This window comes from Carlito syrichta, unplaced genomic scaffold, assembly GCF_000164805.1.
Source record: "Carlito syrichta isolate Samal-C Ts95f unplaced genomic scaffold, Tarsius_syrichta-2.0.1 Scaffold306721, whole genome shotgun sequence".
In the NCBI taxonomy this organism is placed as follows: Eukaryota; Metazoa; Chordata; class Mammalia; order Primates; family Tarsiidae; genus Carlito; species Carlito syrichta.
In genome coordinates this window covers 450,626-476,475 of record NW_007250817.1, presented here as the reverse complement: position 1 = coordinate 476,475, position 25,850 = coordinate 450,626, and the positions used below count along the sequence as shown (strand labels likewise).

The 25,850-nt window shown below is 35.1% G+C and overlaps 1 pseudogene; it reads right to left on the bottom strand.

The window, feature by feature from the left end:
* Positions 1-1,077: 1,077 nt before the first annotated feature.
* The window catches only part of LOC110596090, a 91,851-nt pseudogene continuing 67,078 nt past the window's right edge, over positions 1,078-25,850 (bottom strand).

The following is a 25,850-nucleotide window of genomic DNA, read 5'->3' as shown; positions in this document are numbered from 1 at the left end:
AACAGAACCTCACCAAACAAGGAGCGAAAGGAATTTTGGGGAATCAGTTCACAGTCAGAATAAAGACTAAAGACTAAGAGGCAAGGGGGATAGAAAGAAGTAATTTGCATATATATATGGCTTCATCATACTAATTTGTTTAGACATGTCTATAATAGTAATAGCTATTATTATTTCCATCAATGTGCATTGTTATTATTTATTACAAATATATATATTTTTGAATATACATCATTGATTTTTAATTGATCCATTAAGTCACCAGCAAACTCTTTCCATTCTGACTTGACTGGTGTTTGTGAGAGCAGGTATCTTTTCCCAAGCATTGATAGAAAAGAGCTGGAAAAAAATTGAATTCCTTTTTTTTTAAGTAGAAGAAGGAATGCTTAATTTGAAAAAAGAATAAAGAGAAGCCCATTATCATGCTACTTTTTCAGAACAGCCAAATCCTGGAAAGTGTGATAGCAAAGAAAACACAATATCTCTTGTTGCATGTTTTGGAAAAAGAGAATTGATGCCTTAATACCATCCAACCTATAGTCTGATAATTTGGCTACACAATGAGTTTTTACTTTATTTATATGGAATCTGAACTTCTTATTTTAATTTATTGCATTTAATTCATCACATTTTTTTTTTTTTTGAGTTGGAGTCTCACTCTGTCACCCAGACTGGAGTACAGTGGCTGCTCTCAGCCACTGCAGCCTCCACCTGCTGGGCTCCAGCGATCCTTCCCCCTCAGCCTTCCAAGGAGCTGGAACTACAGGCACTCGCTACCACGCCCGGCTAATTTTTGATTTATTGTAGAGATAAGGGGTCGCCAAGTTGCCCAGGCAGGTCTCAAACCTGCGGGCTCAGGCAATCCACTCACCTCAGCCTCCCAAAGAGCTGGGATTACAGGCTGAGTCACCAAGCCCGGCTATCACATATTTTTAACGCACAAGTAGTGCCTGAAAATTATTATGTAACAGCTACAAAGAATACATCTATAAAGGGCATATCTAAGGCTCACCAATGTCAGGATAGTCTCTCTTTCTCTCTCTTTTTAGTTACATAAATTAAGCCACTTACTATAGGCTAGTTATGTCTCAAGTGGTGGAGCTTCTGGTCTTTCAATTCTTGCAGTCTTCTGATTGCAGACTTTACCGTGACAGAGGAAGTAATATTGTAGATCCACCAGCTACTGTTTTCATGCAGGAGTCACAGTGTCAGATGCCCACAGCTCCTATGTTCATCTTGGTTTTGCCACAGAAGGAACAAGTGGATTTGGCGTGCTGGCCGGTCTCAATCTTCTTCACTATTTTCCGGAGGGAGGTTCCATATTTACCAACGATTCCGACCTTCTCGGCGCATTTGGCAGTTTTGCCACCCACTAGGTCTGAGCTCAGAGAACCAGGGTAGTCTCTTTAAGTCCTCCTTTCCTCTTTTGCAACATGTCACATGGAGCATGCTCAGTATATTTTAGTGGTTGGAACCCACCATGTGCATGTACCCCAAATGTGATAAACTGTACATTGCACACCTACAACCTAAGGGTCAGAAACGTAATGCTATAAAGTTAGATGGTTAGACTGACTGAGAGAGAGAGAGAGAGAGAGAGAGAGAGAAAAACACAGGCAACTGAATCATGCAAAATAATATTTCATATACAGTACTGAAATTTTCCAGGCATATACAACATTGCACAAATTGAATTAAACTTGTTCAAGGAAGGGTTCAACAATTCAGCCCAGGTTCCACTAGTGACTCAAAATATGACCTGTACATGCCTTGCAGCAGTTTGTTCATCTACCTAAAAAGTAAAAGTTTTCTTGGAAACACAGAATATACCACACAAAAATCATTGGGTATTATAGTGCATTGTGGAGGTCTTTAGAGGTCAAGAGTTTTGAAATTCTACATGTAATAAAAAATCCAGAATAATGAAAAAAAATTATTTCTGCTGGTCTAGTTCAGTAATCTACATGTTTATCTCGCATCTAAATCTTTTTACAGTTATCTAAAGTTCATTATATGAAGACATTTTTCTCATTTTTCTGATAAAATTCATTTTATCAACTATTATAAAGTATGAAATTCTATGTCCTCTGCAATCTCAGCACCAAAGTAATGTTATTTTCAACTAGTCATAAACTGAGGAAGGCAAAAAGATTAGTGGTAGAAGAGAGAAGGGCTTCTCTGTAGAATTTATTATCTTAAATGCCAGTGGTTTAGTTCCCAGATAGCTTGAGTATGATGTGATTTATTATATTCGGTACCATGAGAAGTGTAGAGCTTTCACTAAATGCAGGGAGATAAGACAGAAAACAATAACTAAAATAACCACTGAAATTCAAACAATATTGGGGAACTGTAAATGCTATGGAGAGAAATGCAATGGATGAATCAGTTACTATAAGGGATGATCTTGGTATTTTTTGGATATTATCGTATATCTGTTTCAAGTGAAGAGGAGTCAGGGCTGATTTTCACTGACAACTTCACGTGTTCTTCAAATTTCAAATAAAATTCTGAATGTGTGGAAAGAAGAATGGGAAACTTTTCAGCTACATACACACAAACATCATAACTACTGACATTAACATTTTACTAGTTGAGTACAGATTCATTTCTTGTATTGAAGGCCAAAATAAAAATTCATGTCTCTCTTACATAGTAGTCCAAAAATAAATGCTCTAGGGCTGATGTGGTTTTATTGTATCAGGGAGCAAGAGTCTTTATTTATTGTTGCTAAGTCATCCTCATTACATATCTCTGTCAGTTTTAGGTAACTTTTCTTCAACTCCTGCAATACAATTCCCATTCAGTCAACAAGAGGAAAAGGGTGATGGAACAGGGAAAGAAAAAGGTATGCTTCTTCTTTTAAAGGCGTCGCCTAGAAGTTATGATTACTTTAACTTATAACCTGTTGGCCAGTGCATAGGTGCATCTAGATGGAAAGGAGGCTAGAAATTGTCTTTATAACTGTGCAACCATATGCCTCATAATTTCTGTTACTGAAGAAGAAGAGTAGAATGAACATCTAAGGAGAAATGATCAATCTTTGCCACAGTCCACTGCTTATCTCTTCCTCTCAAAGTTCAGATTTCTTCTTCCCCATCAAACTCCAACATGAGCAGCTACAACAACACCTAATGAAGTGAACTGAACATCACCCAGAGATGGACTTGGAGCTGGATGCAACTTTGGAATTCTCTCTTGCAGATAGAGTGCATGTTCCCCAAGAGACCATTCTAAAATTGAAGTGCATTTCTTTTGATGTGGCTCAGCATGTTTGAATATTAAAACATAAAAAGAAATTTTTTTCTTCCCTATAACAATATAAATTGGGAATAGCACAATAGACAATCTCTTTTGGAAAGAAGCATGGGAAAACGTAGTCACTGATCTGTAGCAACCCTCAAACCCCACTAGGCAAGAGTGGTGAAAAACATTTATTTGGTCGTTGAATTAAGTTCCTTGGTTAACTTATGGGGTAGCTCATGAGTATGCCCTCTGGAAACTGCCTCGTGATTTCTGGTTTACTCCTTTGGGAGACTTTTCTTGTCTTTATCCTTCATAATCAAAACATTGGAAAGTATATTCCCAGAGGCTGGATAGTTTGTGCAATACACATGATAGTACTGGTTTGGGGCCAAGGTTTTGCTTTAGGGTTAGAAAAATCACAAGCTTTTGTAAGTGGTGTGTGTTTCTTTGAAAATAAATTTTTTTTTAAATGGTAGGCTTCTAGTCAATTCTTTCTGCAACTACTCATAAGCAAAAGTCTCTCTGCAAGATACTTTATACTTAAACACACTGATCTTTAATTTACTGGCCTCTTTCACTCTTCCTTTAATGGATTGAGAGTACAAAATCTTAATCTAATTTTTGCCTCTGAGCCTGCCTTCATCGTCTAACTGGAAACTCTTAAGAGGAGCTGCTTGGGAAAGACTTGGGGCCACAATCTTATCGGCTGTTAAAGCTGTCTCTTCAGAGCATCCTGTTCTACTAACCTATGTTGCAATATCAACAGTAGGACTTTTTTTTTAAAAGTCAACAAAAAGAAGCTATCACAGAGCAATAATCTAAGGTTTTCTAACCAATTCTGTTAAAGTTATGTAAACTGTAATTGCAGGTCTGCTTTCCAAGGTATTTCAGACAACGTAATCAAATATTTGTCTGCACAACTAAGGTTTTCAACTATGTAGCTTGCAATAACCGTTTCCTTGCTGATTCAGCAATCATGAAGCAAGAGCTACATATTTTAGATTTTTTTTGTTAGCATTTCTCTTATACAAATTTGTAAATGCTATTAATAAGGAAAACTAAAGATTAGATATATTTGTTTTTCTCAATAACTGTCAGATATGTCATCCAAAATAATAACAAAGATGAAAATAATAAGAGACATGCATTAAGTAAAAAATAACTACAAGTAATAGAGAATATCAACGAAGTAAAAACTTATTTCTTATAAATAACTAGTAATATTGATGTCTCAGAAAAATTGATTAAATAAGGAAAAGAGAGAAATGACCACATAGCAGTATTTAATACTTAGACTAACAGATGTTGCGCATATTAAGAGATAATAAGAGCATGTTATGAAAAATGTCATGCCAGTAAATTTTAAACTCAAATATTATGACCAAATTTTTAGAAAAATATGACATACTGATTTAAGAAATAGAAAAATTTAAAAATCTATTAGCATGAAAGAAATTGAATTAGTCAAAAATATTTGCACAAAGAATAGTTAAGCCATAGGTGGATGTCCAGAAAATTCAGTCCAATATTTAAGAAAAAAAAAATCATATCTATGCAATCTCTAAAGAGTAGTGAGCTACAGTATAACTTTTGTTGTTAATGTGGTGGTAAAGACACACACCATGAAGTTTACCTTCTTAACAGTTTTTAAAAATATATAGTCAGTATTATTAACTATATGCATATTGTTAAACAACAAATATCTATTAATAGGACTTTTTCATCTTGCAAGGCTGAAGATCTGTATCTATTCGGCTTGCGTCATGAAGCTCCCATTACCTTAGTATCAAACATAACAAGATAATTATGTAAACAAAAATGGCATGCCAATTTTACTTATGAACCTAGATGAAAATAACTATGCATATTAGCAATATGTAAGTATAATAATGCATTATCAGTAACTCATGATTAGTTTAACATTATAAAATTATCAAATCCAATCCTCCTCAATCTGTATAAGCAAAGAATTCAAAATGTGGTGGAAAGACTACAGTTCTGCTCCACAATAGAAAATTAGAGGATCTCATCCAATTCTAAGACGTGAACCAGTTTTTAGACCTGTAATGTTGTTCACAAAGGGAAAACCAGATCCTGTTGCCATAGGTATATCTAGTAATTTCCTTTCTATCCTTCTGCTATGAGATCTGCAGTTATGTACCAAGCTGACTGGACTGAAGAAAGAGGGAAACACTCACTGTTCTTGAATGGAATGTTGACTTTAAACTGAGACAATCCTTGAAAAATGGAAACATCTCTGTGGTCTAACTATCAGAGAGGATGTTTATGGAAGTTAGAAGATAAGCATTTGGGGCTAAATCCATTGTACAATGAAACCAGTGAATCTAGAAAATCACCTACTAGTCATTTTCTCAATTACTGGAAATATCCAGATATACTCATTGATGGGAGAATCCCCACATCATTTTACAGGCCCAAGTAGTGAAGGCTGCTACACTAGAAAGGACCAAATGAAATGCTATGTTAGAAAGGACCAAGTGAAATATTCTAGAAGTAACCAATCTTTTTTTTTTTAAACAGAAACCAAAAAATCCCACTGGTACTATGTTCTTTTATGTCCATATTATAAAAGTAATACATGAAAGCATGCTTGTTTTTAAAAATTCAAGAAATCATTGTACATAAAGCAAAAAGTGAAAATATTTTTCATTGCAGTTTCTGATCTCTTCCTTCCACCATGCCACTTACTTCCTCATAGGTAACCACTGACAGTGGATAGACCTCAGTAGAGGTGGTGAACTACAGTATAACTTTTGTTGTTATTGTGATGTTAAAGACACATACCATGAAGCCTACTTTCTTAACAGTTTTATAAAATATACAGTACAGTATAATTAATTGCATGCATATTGTTGTACAGCAAATATCTAGTGCTTTTTACCTTGTAAGGTTGAAACTCTGTACCCATTGAACAACTCTCCACTTCCTTCTTCTCCATGTGCTGGCAACCTCATTTCCACTTCTATGAGTTTGACGACTTTAGACACCACATATTAAGTGAAATCATGCAGTATTTTTCTCTCTGTTACTGGCTTATTTCAGTTAGGTTAAGGTTCTCAAGGTTCATCTATGTTGTAGCATATACTAGGATTCCTTTTTCATTGCTGAATGATAGTCTATTGTATGTATATACCACAACTATATTTTGTTGAGGATTTTGCATTTACATTTATCATGTATATTAGCCAGTGTCTTTGTTTTCTTATAGAGTGACTGTCTTCATATCAGGTGATACTGGCTTCACACAGTAAATTAGAAGGTGTTCTTTTCTGTTCATTTTTTTAAAGCATTTTTGAAGGGTTGGTGTTAATTCTTATTTAAATGTTCAGTAAATTTTTCTAGTGAAGCCATCAGGTCCTGAACTTTTCTTGTTGAGAGATTTTTGATTATTGTTAGAATCTTCTTGCTAATTATTGTTCTATTCAGATTTTCTGTTTCTTCATTCTTCAGTCTTGGTAAGTTGTATGTCTCTAGAAACTTATCTATTTCTTTTAGATTATCCAATGTGATGGTGTACAATTATTCATAGTAGTTATTTATAATTCTTTTTTGTGATATCAATTTTCATGTCTCCTCTTTCATTTCTGATTTTGAGTTTTTTCTCTTTTTTTGTTGTCACTCTACCAAAAAGAGTAGAAACTCTTAGTATCTTTGATGGTTCTTTTTATATTCTCTATTTTGCTTACTTCTGCTCTAATCTTTATTATTTCCTTCCTTCTACTAACTTTGGACTTAGTTTAGGTTCCTCTTTTTCTAGTTCTTTGGGGCATAAAGTTACATTGTTTATTTTAGAACTTCTTTTATTAATGTAGGCAATTGCATCTATAAATTTCACTGTTTGTACTGGTTTTGTTATATCCCACAAATTTTGGTGTATTATGCCTTAATTTTTTATTTATCTCAAGATATTTTCTTTTTTTTAGATTTTAATTTAGAGTTGGGGATGCAAGTGAGGATTTACTAAAAAAATAAGTTTCATGCAGGTGAAGTTTGGGCTTCCAGCAGTCCCTCTCTACCCCGCAATAGTGGATCAAGTACCCAGTGTGTTGACACAGGCTACCCTTCACTATTCCTTCCATCCTTGTCCATGCAGTGTTCAGTGTCTGCCAATCCCACCCTTGTGCTCAGGTGATTGGGACCCATTCATGAGAATATTCAGTTCTTTGTAATATTGAATGTAACATTCAGTTCTTTGTTTCTGTGAGAGTTCACTTAGTATGATGATTTTCAACTGCATTCATGTTGCTGTGAAGGTCATGATTTTGCTCTTCTATATAACTGTATAATAATATTCCATCAAGTATATGTACCATATTTTCTTTATACATTTCACTTTTGATGGGCATATGGATCAGTTCCATGTTTTTGCTATTGTGAATAGTGCTGCAATGAACATACATGTACAGGTGTCTTCTTGGTAGAGTGATTTATGTTTCTCTGAGTATATTCCTATAAGAGGGGTTGCTGGGTCATATGGGAGCCTAATTTTTAGTTCTTTGAGAAATCACCACACTTTCCACAAAGGTTGAACTAGCTTACTTTCCCACAAAATGTGCTGGAAGCATTCCCTTTTTTCTGCAGCTGGGCTAGCACCTGTTTTCTTTTTTACTTGAATGGCAACCATCCTTATGGGTGTTAGGTGGTATTTTGTTGTAGTTTGGATTTGCATTTCTCTGATGATTAGCAAAGTTGAACATTTTTTCATAAGCTTGTTGGATGCTTGTATGTCTTCCTTTGAGAAGTGTCTGTTCATGTTCTTTGCCCTTTTTTTTTTTTGAGCTTGAGTCTCACTCTGTCACCCGGGCTGGAGTGCAGTGGCATGCTCATGGCCACACCAGCTTCAACCTGCTAGACTCCGGGGATCCTTCCACCTCAGCCTTCCCAGTAGCCAGAACTACAAGCACGCACTATCACACCCGGCTAATTTTTTGATTTGTTGTAAAGACAAGGTCTCACCAAGTTGCCCAGGCTGGTCTCAAACCCATGGACTCAAGCAATCCTCTCACCTTAAGGGCTTGAGCAACCACACCCAGCCCTTTGCCCATTTTTTAATGGGGTTGTTTGATTTTTTTCCCCCTTTCAATTCATTTGAGTTTCTTGTTGATCCTGGATGTTAACCTTTGTCAGATGCATGGCTTGCAAATATCTTTTCCCCCCATTCCACAGATTGTTTCATTATTGTCTTGATGGTTTCTTTTGCTGTGCAAAAACTTTTCAGTTTGATAAGGTCCCACATGTCAATACTAGATTTTGTTGCATTGCTTTTGAGGAATTGACCATGAACTCATTACCTACTCTGATGTCCAGGAAGATGTTCCCTAAGTTTTCTAAGATTCTTATAGTATGAGTTTTCACATTTAAGTCCTTGATCTATTTTGTTTTAATTTTTGAATATGGTGATAGTTGGGGGTACAATTTCATTCTTCTGCATGTAGTTAGTCCATTTTTCCAACATCATTTGTTAAATATGGTTTTCTTTCTCCAATGTTTGTTATCGATGGCTTTGTCAAAGATGAGTTGGTTGAGAGATGGTGGTTTTATTTCTGAATTCTCTATCCCGTTCCATTATTTATGTATCTATTCCTCCTCACTCTCTATGTGTCCCAAGAATTCTCTGCAGGATATGGGATACATACTATGTCTTAGCCTGTTCAACTAGATTAAGGTCATCAATTGCTAGGATTCTCTTCTTTGATCTGCTCTTCAAGAGAGATGCCAGTTGGCTACTCATTGGCGGCCATCTACATTTTCTTTTTAAAATTTTCTTTTAATTTAATTTAATCTTACTTTGAGTTGGAGTCTCACTCCATCACCCAGACTGGAGTGCAGTGGCACACTCACGGCCACCCCAGCGTCGACTTGCTAGGCTCTGGCGATCCCTCCACCTCAGACTTCCAAGTAGCTGGAACTACAGGCATGCACTATCACGCCCGGATAATTTTTTATTTATTGTAGAGACGAAGTCTCGCCAAGTTGCCTGGGCTGCTCTCCAACCCTCAGGTTCAGGCAATCCACTCGCCTAAGCCTCCCAAAGTGCTGGGATTATAGGCTGAACCACCGAGCCTGCCCATATTTTATTTTTTTAAGATGTCTTTTTTTTATTTTTGAATTGGAGTCTCACTCTGTCACCAGGCTGGAGGGCAATGGCTTGCTCCCAGCCACCGCAGCCTCAACCTGCTGGGCTCAGGCGATCCTTCTGCGTTAGCCTTCCAAGTAGTTGGAACTACAGACACAGGCCACCATGCCTGACAACCATCTATATGTTGTATTTTTTCTTTTAATTTTCTCTTTTACTCACTGGGTTTTTCATGAGTGTGTTATTTAATTTCCATGTTTTTGTAAATTTTCTAGTTTTGCTTCTTTCTAGCTTCATTCCATTGTAGTCAGAAAAGATACTTGGTATAAGTTTAATATTTAAAAAAATTTTAAAACATTTTGTGATTTAATGTGGCCTATTCTAGAAAATGTTCTATGAAGACTTGAGAAGAATTTGTACTCTGTTATTGTTGGGTAGAATGTTCTGAATTTATCTGTTAGGTCTATTTGGTCTATAATATTGTTCAAGTCCTCTATTCTTTTTTAATTAATCTTCTGTCTGGATGTCTTATCATTTACTGAAAGTTGGATATTGAAATATTCTACTATTATTGTGATGCTATTTCTTCCTTCCGTTCTCTCAATGCTTGCTTCATACATCTGGGTACTCTGATATTGGGTGTATATATAAATGCTATATCTTTCTGGTGAATTTATCCTTTTATTATAATGTTATTCTTTGTTTCTTGGATCAAACTTTGACTTAAAGTCTATTTTGTCTGATATAATTATGGCCACTTCTATCACTTGGTTACCATTTTCATGGAATATCTTTCTTTCCATCCCTTCACTTTCAGCCTATATGTGTACTAAATCTAAAGTGAGCCTCTTATAGACAGCATTGGTTAGATCTTGTTTCTTTATCTATTCAGTCATTCTATATATTTTGCTTGGGGCATTTAATCCACTTATATTTAAGGTAATTACTGACTAGGGTGGATTTACTATTGTTATTTTGTTGATTGTTTTCTGTTTCATAGCTTTTTGTTCCTCTTTTCTTTCTTCTTGTCTTTCATTATGTTTTATTAATTTTTTTATGACATGATTTGATTCTTTCTCATTTTCTTTTGTGTATCTTCTATAGCTTTTTTTTTAATAGTTACCACGGTTCTTGTATTAAACTTCTTGTATTAAACTTTGTATAGTTGTAATAATCTATCTTATTTTAATTTATAAGTACATAACTTTAATTGCATACAAAACTCAACTTTTTTGCTTCTCCCCATGTACACATTGTTATTGTCACAAATTGCACCTTTTATATTATGTGTCCATTAACACATTTTTGTTGTTATTTTTATGCTTTTTCATTTAATGTCTCTAACAATTGAGGGTGATTTAAGTACCACTTTTACAATATTAAAGTATTCCCTGTTTGTCTATATATTTAACTTTACCAGTGAACATTATACTTTTTATATACTTTTGTGTTGCTATCATTCTATTTCAACTTGAAGAACTCCTTTTAGAGTTTCTTGTTAGATAAGTATAGTAGTGATGACCTCTCAGATCTTGTTTATCTGCGAAAGTCTTTATTTCTTCATTTTTGAAGGTAGTTTTGTCAGGAATAGCATTTTTGTTTACAAGTTTTTGTTTGTTATTTTGAATATAATCACATTTCTTTCTAGACTGCAATATTTCTGCTAAGAAATTTGCTAGTAGTTTTATGTGTTGCCTATATGTGATGAATTGCTTTTTCTCTTGCATCTTCAATTTTTTTTTTTTACTTTGATTTTAGCAAAATTGTTATAACATTTTTCAGTGTGGATTTATATGGATTCATTTTAGTCATAGTCCATGAATTTCTTAAATTGATGTCTTTTCCTTCCTCATATTTGGGGAGTTTTCAGCTATTATTTCTTCACATAAGTTTTCTTCACTATTCTTTCAACTTTCTAATTTTAGGACTTCTGTCCTAAAATAAATATATTAGTCTGCTTGATGGTATAATGTAAGTCCATTATACCTTCTTTTCTTTTTTTGGTTTTTGTTTCTCTCACTGAATAATTACAAATGACCTGTCTTCAAGTTTGCTGATTATTTTTAAATCTTCCATTTAGCCACTCTTACAATTATTTTCTATTTGCTGAAATTTTTGTTTTGTTCTTCAAAGGTTTTCTGAGTTTATTGAGTACTTCTCGACAGTTACAGTGAATTCTTCATCAGGTAATTCATATGCCTTCCTTTCTTTAAGATTAGTTTCTAGAGATTTATATTATTTACTTTAAATGTCTCTTTGTTTCTTTGTTTGTCTTTAAACTTTGTGTTGGGATCTACATATCTGAAAAACAGCCAGCTCTCTCCATCTTTATGGACTGACTTCATAAAGAGAAAGATTTGTATCAGTCTAGTTAGAGACTATGGGGGCTGTTCCTACCTTTTCTGAGATATTTCTTTGAACTTGTGTATTTAAATTGCTCAATTCTTGTAATGGCAGGAAGTTGCTAGTTTCTTTTTTTAGGAACTCACAAAATCTTGCTATCTCTGGTGTCTGTAGTACTACAGATCCTCTGGAGTTGCTATAAGCTGCTTAGCTCTCTTTCATTCTCAGTGGTTCCCAGGTTTCTAAAATATACCAGGTCCTTTATCAGTACTCCGAGTTGAATAAGACAGAAATCAGTTCCTCTGGCAGTCCCTGCCAAATCCAGATTGTTGAATGCTCACTCTACTCTTCTCTTTCCCTGAGGAGGGAGAGGATGTCTACCAAGCTGTATTGCTATACTGTTTGTCTCCTGAAGCAACAACAAACTGGCCAGTTCTCTTTTGTTCTCAGTGACCCTTAGGCATCTAGAATTTCCTGGGTTACATCAATTCTCTGAGATAGGTACGATAGAAACCAGTCCCTTTGGCATCCTCAAAACACCAAACATTGGATGTACACTCCTACCGTTTCCCTCTCCATGTTGAAGATGAAAGTTAGGGGTTTTCTTCCTCAAATTGTGTGCTGAGTCAAGAGAAGAGACTATAGTGAGTGGGTGTGTGTTAACTTAAACCATTGCCTTTGTTTTTAGTGGCATTCTACCTGGCACCCTTTCCTGTCAGTGCTTAAATATTGACAATACAAGCTAGTTCATCTACAAACACCACCCCTCCCACTACACACACACACACACACACACACACACACACACACACACACACACACACACACACAGAGTCAGAATGAATGTTGGACATAACGGTTGTCTTCTCTACTCATCTTGAGCAATAAGCCAGGAGCTGGGTGATTCCCAATGGCACATGGTGTCAGGAGAAGGGACTATGGTAAGTACCATGAATTTTTCTACTTGCTCATTGTGACTGGTTTCATGTTTGTCTGGGGTACAGGAAACTCTTAACGGTTTTTTGATGTCTCCCAAATGGAATTGGTCTATGTATTGTTTTTGAGTCCATATCTCTTTGGGGAGTACAAAGGCCTGGGCTTCCTACTCTACCATTTTGCTGACATTATCCCCTGAGATAACCCATCTTATTACAATTGTCTACTCGAATTAGTTTTTGTCCCTGAAAGTATTGAGGGAGGAGATAGTCAGAAAATGGTTAGCAGACAGAGAGGGAGGGTCTCAAGAAGACTCAACACCTTAGGAACGTCCCCTGCACCAGTCTCATTATATGATTGTTGGCTTAAAATGTGGTTAATAACATCCTGTCAACCCAGGGTGTACTGCTAAAAGGGGCTTTTTGCAGCTTAAATGCAGGTGCAGTAGCTTAACTAAATGTCCTAACTTGACTTTAGCATATTATAATATTATCATTTATTTATTTATCTTATTTGAAAATGCCTTTTTGTTGTTTTTCTTTATTTTAAAGATGTGGGGTACAATTCAGGGTTAGGTATACAAATATTCATTATGCAGGTACCCCTGTTGATGAGGTGTGCCCCTCCCTACCCTGGCAGTTTACCCTAGCTGCCAATCTCATCCCCTCTACCCTGGCAGTTTCCCACTACTGCCAATACTTTTCTTATAATATTATGATAATTAGTCAAGGTCCACTTATGAGTGAGAACATATGGTACTCTGTTCTTTGTTTCTGTGATAGATCACTGAGTATGATACACTCTAAATCCATCCAAGTTGCTGCAAAGTCCATATGTTTTTCCTTCCTTATGGCTGCATAATATTCCATTGTGTATATGTACCACATTTCTTTTATCCAGTCCAGCTTCAATGGGCAACATGGTTGGTTCCATGTCTTTGCTATTGTGTACAGAGTTGCAACAAACATGTGTGTGAGGTATCATTTTGGTAGAATTATTAACATAGCATTAGCATTGAGATTTTACACCCTGAGTGGGCTTTTCTGTGGTAATTATGGGTAATATTCAAGATGGAGTCATTTTGGTCAAGGACTCACATGCACAATAAGAATTGGGTCTCAGGAAGTAAGGGGCATATGAGATGTAAATGAGAGAAATGCCTCCAGAAAAGATAATATAAAAACCACAAAAAAACCCTCCTAGCTTCAGGTTACCCCCTCTTCTCCAGAGAGCTTTGTTGCTTAATAAATTCCTTCTTTCACTCATCCTTTTGGGATACACGTTCCTTAATCTTCTCGGTTGTGGGACAAGAACCTGAGGTTTCTGGTTTAAGCTGGCAGTGGAGTTCAAAACTCCTGCAACAGTTTTTTTTTTATAAAAAACTTTGCAGATGCTGGTGATTCCTCAAACATTTTTATCAAATATGCTCATGTGTCCTGTGCATAAAACAAATGGATCTTAAATAATACAGTTTATCTTAAACTTTATTGAAAAATTCCTCCAATTGAAGTTATTGTCTACATCTGCAAACGCATTTTTTCTTTATACTAATTAGAAAAATACCTACCTGGAGCAATTTGCTATTAACTGTCAGAAGCAGCTGTTTACTTTTCTTTCTTTCTTTTTTTTACCTCAGAGTAAGATCAGCTCTCCAACTCTATGTGGCAATCAGTTTCAAAGGGATCTTTGTCATCATCCAAAAGACATCATCATTATCCACTGCATTGGTGATATGCTGATTGAACCTGGTAAGAAAGACATAACAAATATTTTAGATGTCTTTGCAAGACATGTGATGTCATATGCAAGCCATAAAAACTCAAGGGTCTGCTGTTTTAGTAATGTTTCTATATATCCAAGGGTACGGCTTTTATGTAACTATTTTAGGCTTTGTAGTTCATATGATCTATGCCATAACCTCTCAACTCTTCCCTTATAACATGCAGGTAGGCAAATCAACCAATAAACAAATGAGACAGGTTATGTCCTAATGATATTTTATTTACAGAAATAGGTAGGAAGCCAGATTTGGACTTAGTATACTGACCCCTAGTCAAGGGCATTTCAGGATAACTCTACAAAGTAAAAGATCTCATGTTATACCTTGCACTAATTTTTTTCTTATTTATATTGTGTAATATATTTGTCAAAGACTAAATGAGCGAGTCTATATCCCACAAGTACATTTGTAACGTTTTTTTCTATTTCCTTAAATATTCACTAAATTTTTCTTTTTTGATTTAATGTTCTCTCATATAATAATTTTCTTTTAATGTAGCCAATACAGTTTTAATTCTATTTGTTTTTGGCTTCCTCGCATTATTTTTTGTCTCTGACAATTACATTTTAATCTAAGTTTTGTGTTTCATTTTTAAAGCTATATTGTTTTCTGTATTTCATTGAGAACAGAAAGCATATGCAATCTAAAATTCTTTTTTGTATTGAACCTTTTCTACAGCATACTTATCCTATACAAATTCTCTTTTTAAAATTATAACATCTCTCACATGCTCAGTGTTGATTCTTTCCTCTTGACTCTTTCTTGAAGAACAAAATATCTATTTATGTATGCAGGTTCTATTTGAAACTTCATGGTGAATGTATTCTCTTTGATCCTTGTAACTAGTCACCTGGATGCATCAAATAACCTCATTTTTAGACCTTAAGTTTGAAGACAAGTTGATGTGCACAGGCTCTCATTACATTTCCATTGTCTGAAAAGCATTTACCTAGTGTGGCTTTGCTGAAATGTGATGAGATGATGAGATGTTCACCTATTTCCATTTCCTCTTTCTTGAAGTACAGTAAAGAAATTATTCTTGGATGACTTGAAATTATTTGAAATTCGTAATTTTTAAAAGCAGTTTATAAATGCTAAGTTTCAGAATATAGTGCTCCATATACTTTTTGTGAATCAACCACAAAATCCTAGCAGGCCATAGTCTTATGCCACCTCTAGGAATTGATGACTCCAGAATGTATATTTTAAAAAGTAAGATATTGAGAGACAGAGAGGGAACCTTGTAGGTGAGCTCTAGCAGTCTCAGAAGGCAATTTGTGTGTAATATTGTATTATTGGTATGTTTTTATTTTCATCTTCACAGGTTTCAAAGCTCTGACGTAGTAATTAACCATATTGATGTGTGGAAGCCTTCTATTATGTTTCTTTAGTCTACTAGTGTCTCTATTTCATAAGCATGAATTTTCTGTGGAGCCCTTTTCCAATTTGGTTTATCTGCAAGGTAGTTAGGAGGTCATTGCTACCTGAACAATGTTGTAAATGTATTAGACATTCAAGAAATATTATTTGCTTGCTATTGGCATAAAATTACTGATATCTATAGTTACCATACTATTTGAATTTTCCAATTATTTTCTAAAATTTATAATTAAAGAAAATAAATTTTAGTTTCCTGTTTTCCACATTTAAAGTGCCTTATTTAGTAAATATGAAATGAAACCTAGTAACTAGTATTTTTAGCCATTTTTCCAAATTATTCTGCTACGGGAGGTCAGAGGTTTCCACTTTGAAAGCTATCTTAATTTGAAGATATTTTAAAGTTTATGGGTGTTCGCTACAATAAAGAAAACATCTGCTTCATCAAATATGTTTTCCAGATTGCTTCAAGATCTGGGGTTGTCATGTAGCACAGCTTGAGTGTAGACAGGTCTGAGAACTTCCTACCTTGCGGCGAGGAAGTAAGTTCTGCCAGTCATTTTAGCCACTGGCAAGGCTGTCAAAAGATTAGATATGGTAATATTATTCCCCTAGTCTGAAATAGCCTTTATCTACAGCTGAGTAGCTCTTACAAAGAGGTAGAATTGTCACCATTTATTGAAAATAACCAAAAAATTAAAAAATGTTCCTGTTTGATTTTTAGTGGTGAACTTCCATGAATCCTTAGAATCAAAGGGCAAGTATATTAGCACCTGGTACTTTCCTTCACAAAGTGGTGATTTGAGATACATAGAAATGGGAGATAATGATAAGCAATGATCCCTGAACTAAATCTCATTCAATTGCCATATGTCTCTAAGTATGCTGCTCTAGTGGATCAAATTAAGTCTTTTAAAATATTTTTCCTTTAATATTCAGTCTTAAATTACTTTTTTTTTTTTTTGAGTTGGAATCTCACTCTGTCGCCTGGACTGGTGTGCAGTGGCCGCTCCCGGCCACCGCAGCCTTGACCTGCTGGGCTCTGGCGATCCTTCCGCCTCAGCCTTCCAAGTAGCTGGAACTACAGGCATGCATTACCACGCTCAGCTAATTTTTTATTTATTGTAGAGATGAGGTCTCACCAAGTTGCCCAGGCGGGTCTCGAACCTGAGGGCTCAGGCAATCCACTCACCTCAGCCTCCCAAAGGCACGGGATTACAGGCTGAGCCACCAAGCCCGGCTTAGTCTTAAATTACTAAATTTCACATATTTGCTAATTCCTGTTAGATGGCATTTTCTTTCTTTTTTTTTTTTTCTTTTTTGCCATTTAAACTACCTGCATTTGAGAAAAGTTTCAGATTTAATACTGTGGAAATTGGAGTCGTTCCTGTACTAAGTTCAATAAATTTCATTTTCTAAACAGACAACAGCCCATAATTTTTTTAGAATTCAAGACTACTTTAAAGTGATTTTATATATTAAAAATGACCTTACAAGTTAAATTTATTTCTGAAGGATTAAAACAATCCTCATATTTTGCCACTATTCTACTCCACAATCCTGCGCATCGCTTTGGAAAAGATTACTCAGCTAATAATGATTACCTAATCATTGTAACTTGACTACATTTTATTCATTTAGTATGATGTTGTGCCTCTTACCACATAAATTCCATCATAAATTATGTCATAGTTATTTATCTCCCAGATTTTTCTTTCCTACTGTGGTCTTTCCTGTTGTATTTTCTCTTAATAGTCTTACATTTTTCCTGCACATACATAGTCTTTTGCATATGGTAAATGCTCAAACTATGTTAAATGATTGGAATGTTTATATATGCAATTATTTTATTGGTATAATGATGACATGTCTAAAAAAATGTTATAGAATCTTCCTTTTTTTACCATTACAGCTTATCTCTAAAAGAAAAATTAACTAATATTTTGATTAACTAGATAAGTGGTAGCTAAGATTATTATACGTAACTACAAATCTCTAAAGAACTAGGTATTTGTAACTAGATGTCCAATTAAAGCCAAACTATATCTGAGATATATAAGAATATCTGTGAGAGGAGATGAGGTCAGATTATTTTAGTTTATTGGCAATTAAATTATAATTGATGAAAGAATCAAGAATTAGAAATTAATAAATTGTTTTTCATCTATTTCATATTTTAAATCTCTCATTGCATATCTATTCAGTATGCCATTGTCTCATTGAAAATAATGCTGTAGATAAAGTTTATTATCCATTTATATGATGGGTTATAAAAGAGATCAATAAACTATCATCCATAAACATTTATTAAGCAGCTTGATTCAGGCACAACAGTGCACAAAACCATGATATAAAGCGATGTCCCTTTACCAGATTTCAGAATACTAATATTTTCAAATACTATCAAAATGTGCCTAATAATCTAATGTTCTGTGTGTCCAATTTGTTTTTCAAATTGTATCTTGCACAGAGACACAGCATAAATCTTAACTTCAGGTTCAAGAGGTCTGACACATCATCGTCCCTCAAAAAGTTTAAACTAGAGTTAACTGAAAAAGGAAAATAAGAGCCAATGAAAACAAGCTGAAGTCTCATAGAATTGAGTCAGTGAGTGATCTCAAAATATCACATGCATGGCAAGGTTGGTTTTCCTTAGCCTGGCAGATCTCATTTTGAGATTTGGGCTTTGCGTTAGTGCCTTTCCTTTCCTCCCTAGGTAAGTCAGCTTTCTACTGTTGCTATGTGCACAGTGGCTCTGCCCTGTGTGTAATTGGACTGTAGCAGGCACTTAATAAAGAGTCCCTCCTGCTGCCTTTGAGCCTATCAGTCAGCAGTTGTTTAGGTAGTTTGTTATCATCCATCTCCTCATATATCTTACCCTGAAGAGTTATGCTGCAATATGCATTGCTTCGAAGTGAATAGGTTGACTGTCCTCCAGGATCTCATTGTTGGTGATCCCACCACACTATTTAATTCAATAGGACTTCCCGAAGCAGCTTCTTTGGAAACCATTTATAGAGTCTGTGCCACATGAGCTCTCATCACTCTGTGCACAATGACAGATTCATAGACTCAGTTGCATTCAGAGTTGGAGCAAACTGAGCTAGGCATCCCTCTCCCAATTGATCCAAATACACCATGCTATATTTGACTCCTTTGTCTGAATAATCCCTATACATTTACTAAACACCAGTCTGTGTTGGACATGTGCTCTATGTGAGGGATACACATTTAAATATAATTAAAGTCTGTGCCTCAAGGACCACATCATCTTGTAATTAGAGTCAGTGTAATAAATGCTATAGCAGAGGTTTGTAACACGTATTTTGCAATTACAGGGGAAGAAGGAGCTATGCCTAACACACAGTCAGGAGAAAAGTAAATCAAAGATAAAACAAGCATTTAGAAGGTAGGCAGTAAAAAAGGTTTTCTAAATGGCCCATTTTCACTGAGTGACTGTAAGAAAGAATATATGTACTTCATGAAAATGTAGTACAGAAGGTCAGTAAAAAGCAAGACTTAGCTCTTCCAGATCATAGTTTATCTCAATCTCTTTATATTAGGAGATACCAATTCCATAAATATGCTCACTAACAAAAATGTCCTAAGAAAGTAAATTATTTCCCCAGCATACTTAACAATTTAGTAACATAATTAGGTCCAAAAAGTAGATTTCCTAACTGCCTGTCAGACTGAAGTATAGTTATGAAAAATAGGTGGGGGATATCCTAATATCCTAGTGTTAGAATGTGTTAAATTGTGCAAGTCCTTTTCTCAGCATTTACAGAGACCTTTTTAAAATACATAATACATAGGAATCAGGGATTGGAATTATCATGTAGTTTCTCACATGCCAACCAACACTGGAATACTAAGCATTTGTTAAAAGTTTTCCAGATTATGATGAATTAAGCAAAGTAATATTTTTAGTCATAAAGACCATTATACATAGCAGACTAAAGGCAATCAATATTTGAATTATACACCTATAAACTTTTTATATGAACCAAGCAAATAGTTAACAGATATTTCAATGACGAATAGTTTTAACCATAACTTGCTTCACCTCTCTGTGGACTCTGACACTGCTGATTATGCTACTCATGTCTTCCATTTTCAGAATTGTTTTTCTATTTATTTTTTTATAGCATTCTATCACACTTTTCTAGTCTTTCCTTACTTCTGTTTATGCATTCTTATTTCTCATTTAGAGTTGTTCTTTCTCTTCTCTTTCCTTCTATCTTGGTATTCATCAGGTCTCCATTGTTAGCCTTTTTTTTTCCTTTTCACTTTGGTTGATCGTATTTAAATGCATAGCTTCTCAATGAATGATTTTTAATTTAACTACTTGGTCAACACTAATAATTATCTAGCTACAGTTTCTACTTGAATGCCCTTAGGGACTGAGTCTGAACAAGTTTAAAACCTACCTCATCTTCCTCAAACCTGCTCCTCTTACTGTGTCCCCTGCTTTTTGAAATAGCACCAGCTGCTCAAGCAAGAAACTTGAAATCATTTAAACACCTCCCATGTACTCCTAGAAAGCAAGTGCTCCAAGTGCTTTGGCTTGGTTCCCTTTCTTTTATACCCATTATCACTTCTTTTAGCCACATCCCAATCTTTTCTTGCCTGTATAATTGCAACTGCCACATAAATTTCTTCTCTCTACCATATTTTCTTCCTTTTCTTCCTCTCCTTGGCATCTGTTGAAGTTTTCCTAATGCATAAACGTGATGACAATTTTTCAATATCCTCCCGATTTCTTCCAGCCCAAAATTCGAATATCTTAATTTAATCACAAAATTAATCAGTGTTTATTTCTGACCTAATATTCCTGTACATTCTTATGTGTGCCCTTCATCCCAGACATACCACTTGGTTTAAGATTTTGAAATACATTGAGCTGTCCCCTTCCACCACCACTTTCACTAAATGCCCTTCTCAGATGATTCTTTCTCCATGTGCAATGTCCATCACCTCCATCCTTAGTTAGATATTTTCCATCTAGCCTTCAAATCCCAGCACCTGTGTCATCCTCTCAGAAAAAAAACTCCTTGATGAAAGAACTTTGCCTTGTTCTCTAGAAGCTTGTGGTGCTTAACTATACCACAGTATATGTGGCTTCCTCTATATAATCTTTTATTAGACTACAAACTCCTCAAAGTCAGGGATTGATTTTTCTATACTCAGCTTCTAACATAGGACCTAGAACAAAGATTTAAGTAAGCACAATGGAAGAATGCTGAATATTGGGTTATATTTAAGATGCCTGTTGTATATTCAGGTAGAAATTTAAAAACTTCATAAAAAAGCGGGCACTTCAAATAAACATTGAAATATAATTAGGCCTTTACCAGTTAATTATGGGAAAAAGCAAAAGAAACTGCAAGAGGGAAGGCACTAAGGTCTATATAGTCATTCAGTGTGTTTAGGAAATAAGTAGCTTAGTAATATTAAAACTCAACTTATTGTGATGGAAATGGCTGGGATTTCCTCTTTTACAGTTTCTGGAAAATTAGTAAGGGTCATACCAGGGAGCCCTTAGCATGACTTGCTAAGAAGCTTGTACTTAACATATAAAGAGTAGGTAGCCATGAGAGTGTTGTGACTCAGTGACCATCCTGTTAGAGTGAAATGGATATATTAGAGGTAGGAAGAAGGAGTTCAACAGAAGAAGGAGAGAGAGGCTAACTGGAATTCTTGAGACTGGATACAAATAGTAGGTAGAAAGTCTGCTTTTCAAAAATATTGGGAAGTAAAACTAGCAAAAACTGCAAACTGAAATTTTTAACTTGAATTTATTTCAACATCACAACTTTAGCTGAGAGATTTCTTTTTTTTGAAAGGAAACTTAATCTTTTAAAATAAAATGATATAATTCTAACCATTTACTCGTAAACACGAATATATAGTTCTGTTCTCAGATAGGATTTAAACCTCGAGAAAAAAATGCATTGTATAAACCAATTATGAAGCATTTACAACACATCGCAGCCATACGGTGGCTTCACTCAGAACTGACACTCTTTGGGGGCCCCTAATTAGATGCACCTGACATGGATTTATTTTTTTAAATGAAAAAGTATGAGTGTGCCTCTCTGCTAAATGGTCCTAGGATTTGGTGCAGGAACAGCTCTAGTGAGGCACCAAAACAATGTATGCTTTGATAATTTAGTCCTGTAAGTCCAGATTTGTTTAATGAGAAATATAAGTTATTTTTTAAAAGGTTAAATATGTAATGCACAAAATATAAATATATTAAATATATATTTAATTATTGGTCAGCTTAACAGGGAGTCTATAGCAAAGGTTTTGCACCTCAAAGTATTTTAAATAGTCTTAATCCAAAAATAAGAAATTTATTTCTGTCATTATCATACTTTCATGCCTAAATTGTTTTATTTCTTCATATACAATTTTAATAACTTTATGCTTTTGAATATTTTTAGATTTACCAAAATTTTATAAAAACAGTACAGAGTTACCATATATCCAGTTTCTCTAGTTTTAATATCTTATATTAACTATGATACATCTGTGAAATTGATAAATTACTTTCAAATAATTGGTACATTACTGTTAATCAAACTGTAACCTTTAATCAGATTTCTCTAGTTTCTCACAAATATCCTTTTTCTATTCCTGGATACAATTCAGGATATCACACTGAATGTAATCATCATGTCTCCTTTACTTTGTGACAGTTCTTTCTTTACTATTTTCTTGACTTTGACTATGGTGAGGCAGAGTCAGGTATTTTCTAGAATATTCCTTCATTTGAGTTTGTTTGATGCTTCTCTTAGGATAAGACTGGAGTTATGGTTTTAGGGGAGAAAGATCACAGAGATAAAGTGTCCATCTCATCTTATCCTATCAGGGAACATGTGATAGCAACATGACTTGTCACTGGTGATGTTTACCATAATTACTTGGTGAAGGTGATGTGTGCCACAGTTCCCACTGTAAAGTAATTTTTTTCATGTTCTATTCTTTGGAAAGAGTCACTTAATGCAGCCCACACCCAAAGTGAGGGAAGTGATGCTCTACCTATGAAGGAGGAAAGAGTTGTATACATAATTTGAAATTTTACTGTAAAGGAGATTGGTTTCGTTGCCCTGATTTTTAGTTATTCAAACATTTGTATCTGTATGGACTCATAAATATTGTCTTAGTCCATTTGGGATCTAAAGCAAAATACTATAAACAGGATGGCTTCTAAACAGCAAACATTTATTTCTCACAATTCTAGAGGTTGAGAAATCCAAGATGGGGCATGGGCAGATTTGGTGTCTGGTGAAGGCCTGCATCCTGGTTCACAGATGGTCATCTTTTTTATGTGTTCTCACGTGCTGAAGGGGGATGAGGAAGTACCCTGAAGTCATAGAGCTATACCTCATGACCTAATCACCTCCCAAAGGCCTACCTCTAATACCATGACATTGAGTATTAGGTTTCAATATATGAAGCTGGGGGAAGGGGGAACAATCTATAGTAGATAATTATTTTATACTTTGGCTTAAGATCCAATACTATGTTATTTGTTATATTGCTCAAATTGATTTATATGTGGTTATTAGAAACTCTTTCAGGATGGCTCCTGATCCTTTTTGGCATGCCTGCATGATTTATTGTTTTGAACATTTCCTTATTTTCTGACTCTAAAATATGTTCCAAGTTCATCCTATATAATTTCTTCCTCAGCCCTAGAATTAGCATTTATTCAAGAATTTCTGGTTCCTTTTATTGGAGAATAATATTTAGCAATCAAAACCTAGACTACACTGGTTTTTTAGACATATTTTATTTTCTCATTACTTATGTAATGTATTACATAATTGTATTCTTAGAGCCGAACACAAAGGTCATCCTCTCTTGTTACTCTTGTCCAAAGAGCAGTTTTGTGACTTGGAAAGGATTTTTTTTCTTTCTTTCTTCCTAGTTATCTTTATTATTATTATTATTCCTGGTCGCCACTATTGGAGGCTCTGATTCAGTATGCCTGTAGTTGGGCACTGGACTGTTGTTTCTGGTGTTGCTATGTGTGCATGTAATGTTGGTATGAAAAATAGCTCAGGAATTACTATATATGTGATGAACTCCCTTCATGTCATAGTGGAACCAAAAGAAGCCTGGAGAAGGAAGCACATGCCCAAAGACACAGCAAAGGAAGCTACTTCTCTACTTCTAATAAGTTAGTTATTTCCCATGTTTACAGTCTCAGTGTATGTTTACTCGTACCCTTTAAGTCAATGATTCTCAATCCTGGCTCTTTCTGGGGAACTTAAAAAATCTCTATGATCAGTCTCTAATTTCAGAAATTGTGATTTAAATGGTCTAGGGTGACACCTTGCAAAAAGGCTTTAAGAAAAGCCTTTCAGATGATACAATGAGCAACCAGGACTGAGAGCTACTATGTTAAGTAAATAAACTCAATCTCATCCAGCTCAGATATTACATATTAAATATATTTTTTTCCTTTGGACATTTCTGAGTAACATTTAATTTATAATGTATAATCTTACAGTTCAGGTTTATCAATTTAATTTGACAAACATGTATAACATTTACATTGTGCTTAGCCTAATGCTGGACTCTCTGAGGATGGAGAGATTAGGGACCTGAATCAGTTATAGTTTCTTTCATCCAAGAGTTTTCACTATTTTAGAGGAGCATTGGTATTGATGCAAATTAATCAAATAACAAGTAAAGACAGGTGTGTGAATAGGAACATAAAGTTCCAGCATAGAAAATGGGGATTCAAAGGAATTAGATCACCTTGACTTCAAATAGATAATTTTGTTGTCTGACTGAAGCAAGTAGTGCCTTCTTTATGAGAGTTTATTATCCTCTGTGGGTGGCCTTTATCAAAGCTGTAGCTTTTCAGGGAATCCAGAAGTCATATTATTTTGTCTGAATAGTCTATTAAAATCACATGTTAGCTAACATGGTTATCACCCAGGTCTTGATTAAGCTCTTTCAAGGAGGAAGCTAAGCAAACCATCTTAACAATGAATCCAGCTGTAAGAAAACTTACGTTATTTTTAGGCATCTTGACTGAAAATTGTTTTGTCCTATCATTGGGCAATGTTTTTATTACTGTTTTTACTGTTGGTAAATTAGATGTTGTAGAAATTATGCATAACTGCACTGTTTTTAATATTTGTTACTGTAATCATTTCTGTAATTATCATACAGAAGCAACTGCTGCAAGCTGTTCTGTGGATGGCTATTTTACTGACTTCTAATGATGGTATCTGCTGAAAATTCTATCCACAAAGGCCCTGCTAGCAAGTGCCTCCCTGGTGATGTGAGGCAGATAAGCTTTATCAGATGCTGTTAATGAGCTTGATTTATGATGGTGGTGGTTCAATCTGACACATGATTTGGGGTTTTAAACATTTAGATTCAATCCTTTGCTATGTCCTCCCCCATCCCTTGGGAAAAAGAATGAAACCTGTTAGAATTTGGAACCAGCAGGCATTGTAAAGTAATATCGTTGGGATACCACATTTTCTTGTAAAAACTTTTCCTAAGTGCAATGTCAAGTCGTGTAATACATACCAAGGACAAGATGCATGAAGCTGTTAATTGAATAAAAGCTAATTATTAATCAGGGAATGGCTTTCAAATTAGCTTTGGGAGTTGCCTAAAACACCACAATTAATGGGTCCATTACCAGTTTTCACAAAGTGAGGTGATGCCCCAGCAGCTGTTGCTTTCCTGGTTGAGCTTGTGTCTCATCATCAACTCCTATTCTGCCTGATTCATACTTTGCCAGAAAAGGAATGCATACACAGTGTGTAAATGCACTCCTCCAATCAAGCCCAAACAAGCCCAAACAAGCCTTAGAAATAAATAAAAAGAGCAGTGTCACCAAACAGTGTGATTTGTGGGATCTCCAAGAGAGTTTCCTCTTCCCCAAGCCTATCCTCCCACCACTAGCCTAAGTGATATGGTGCCTGCAGCTCTGCCACTTGAACTTTTGGAAAAAACTTTACTCTTTCCATGGTCCTATTATAAAATGGAAATACCATGGGAGACGAATACATTAAATTCTCATAGGTTTATATA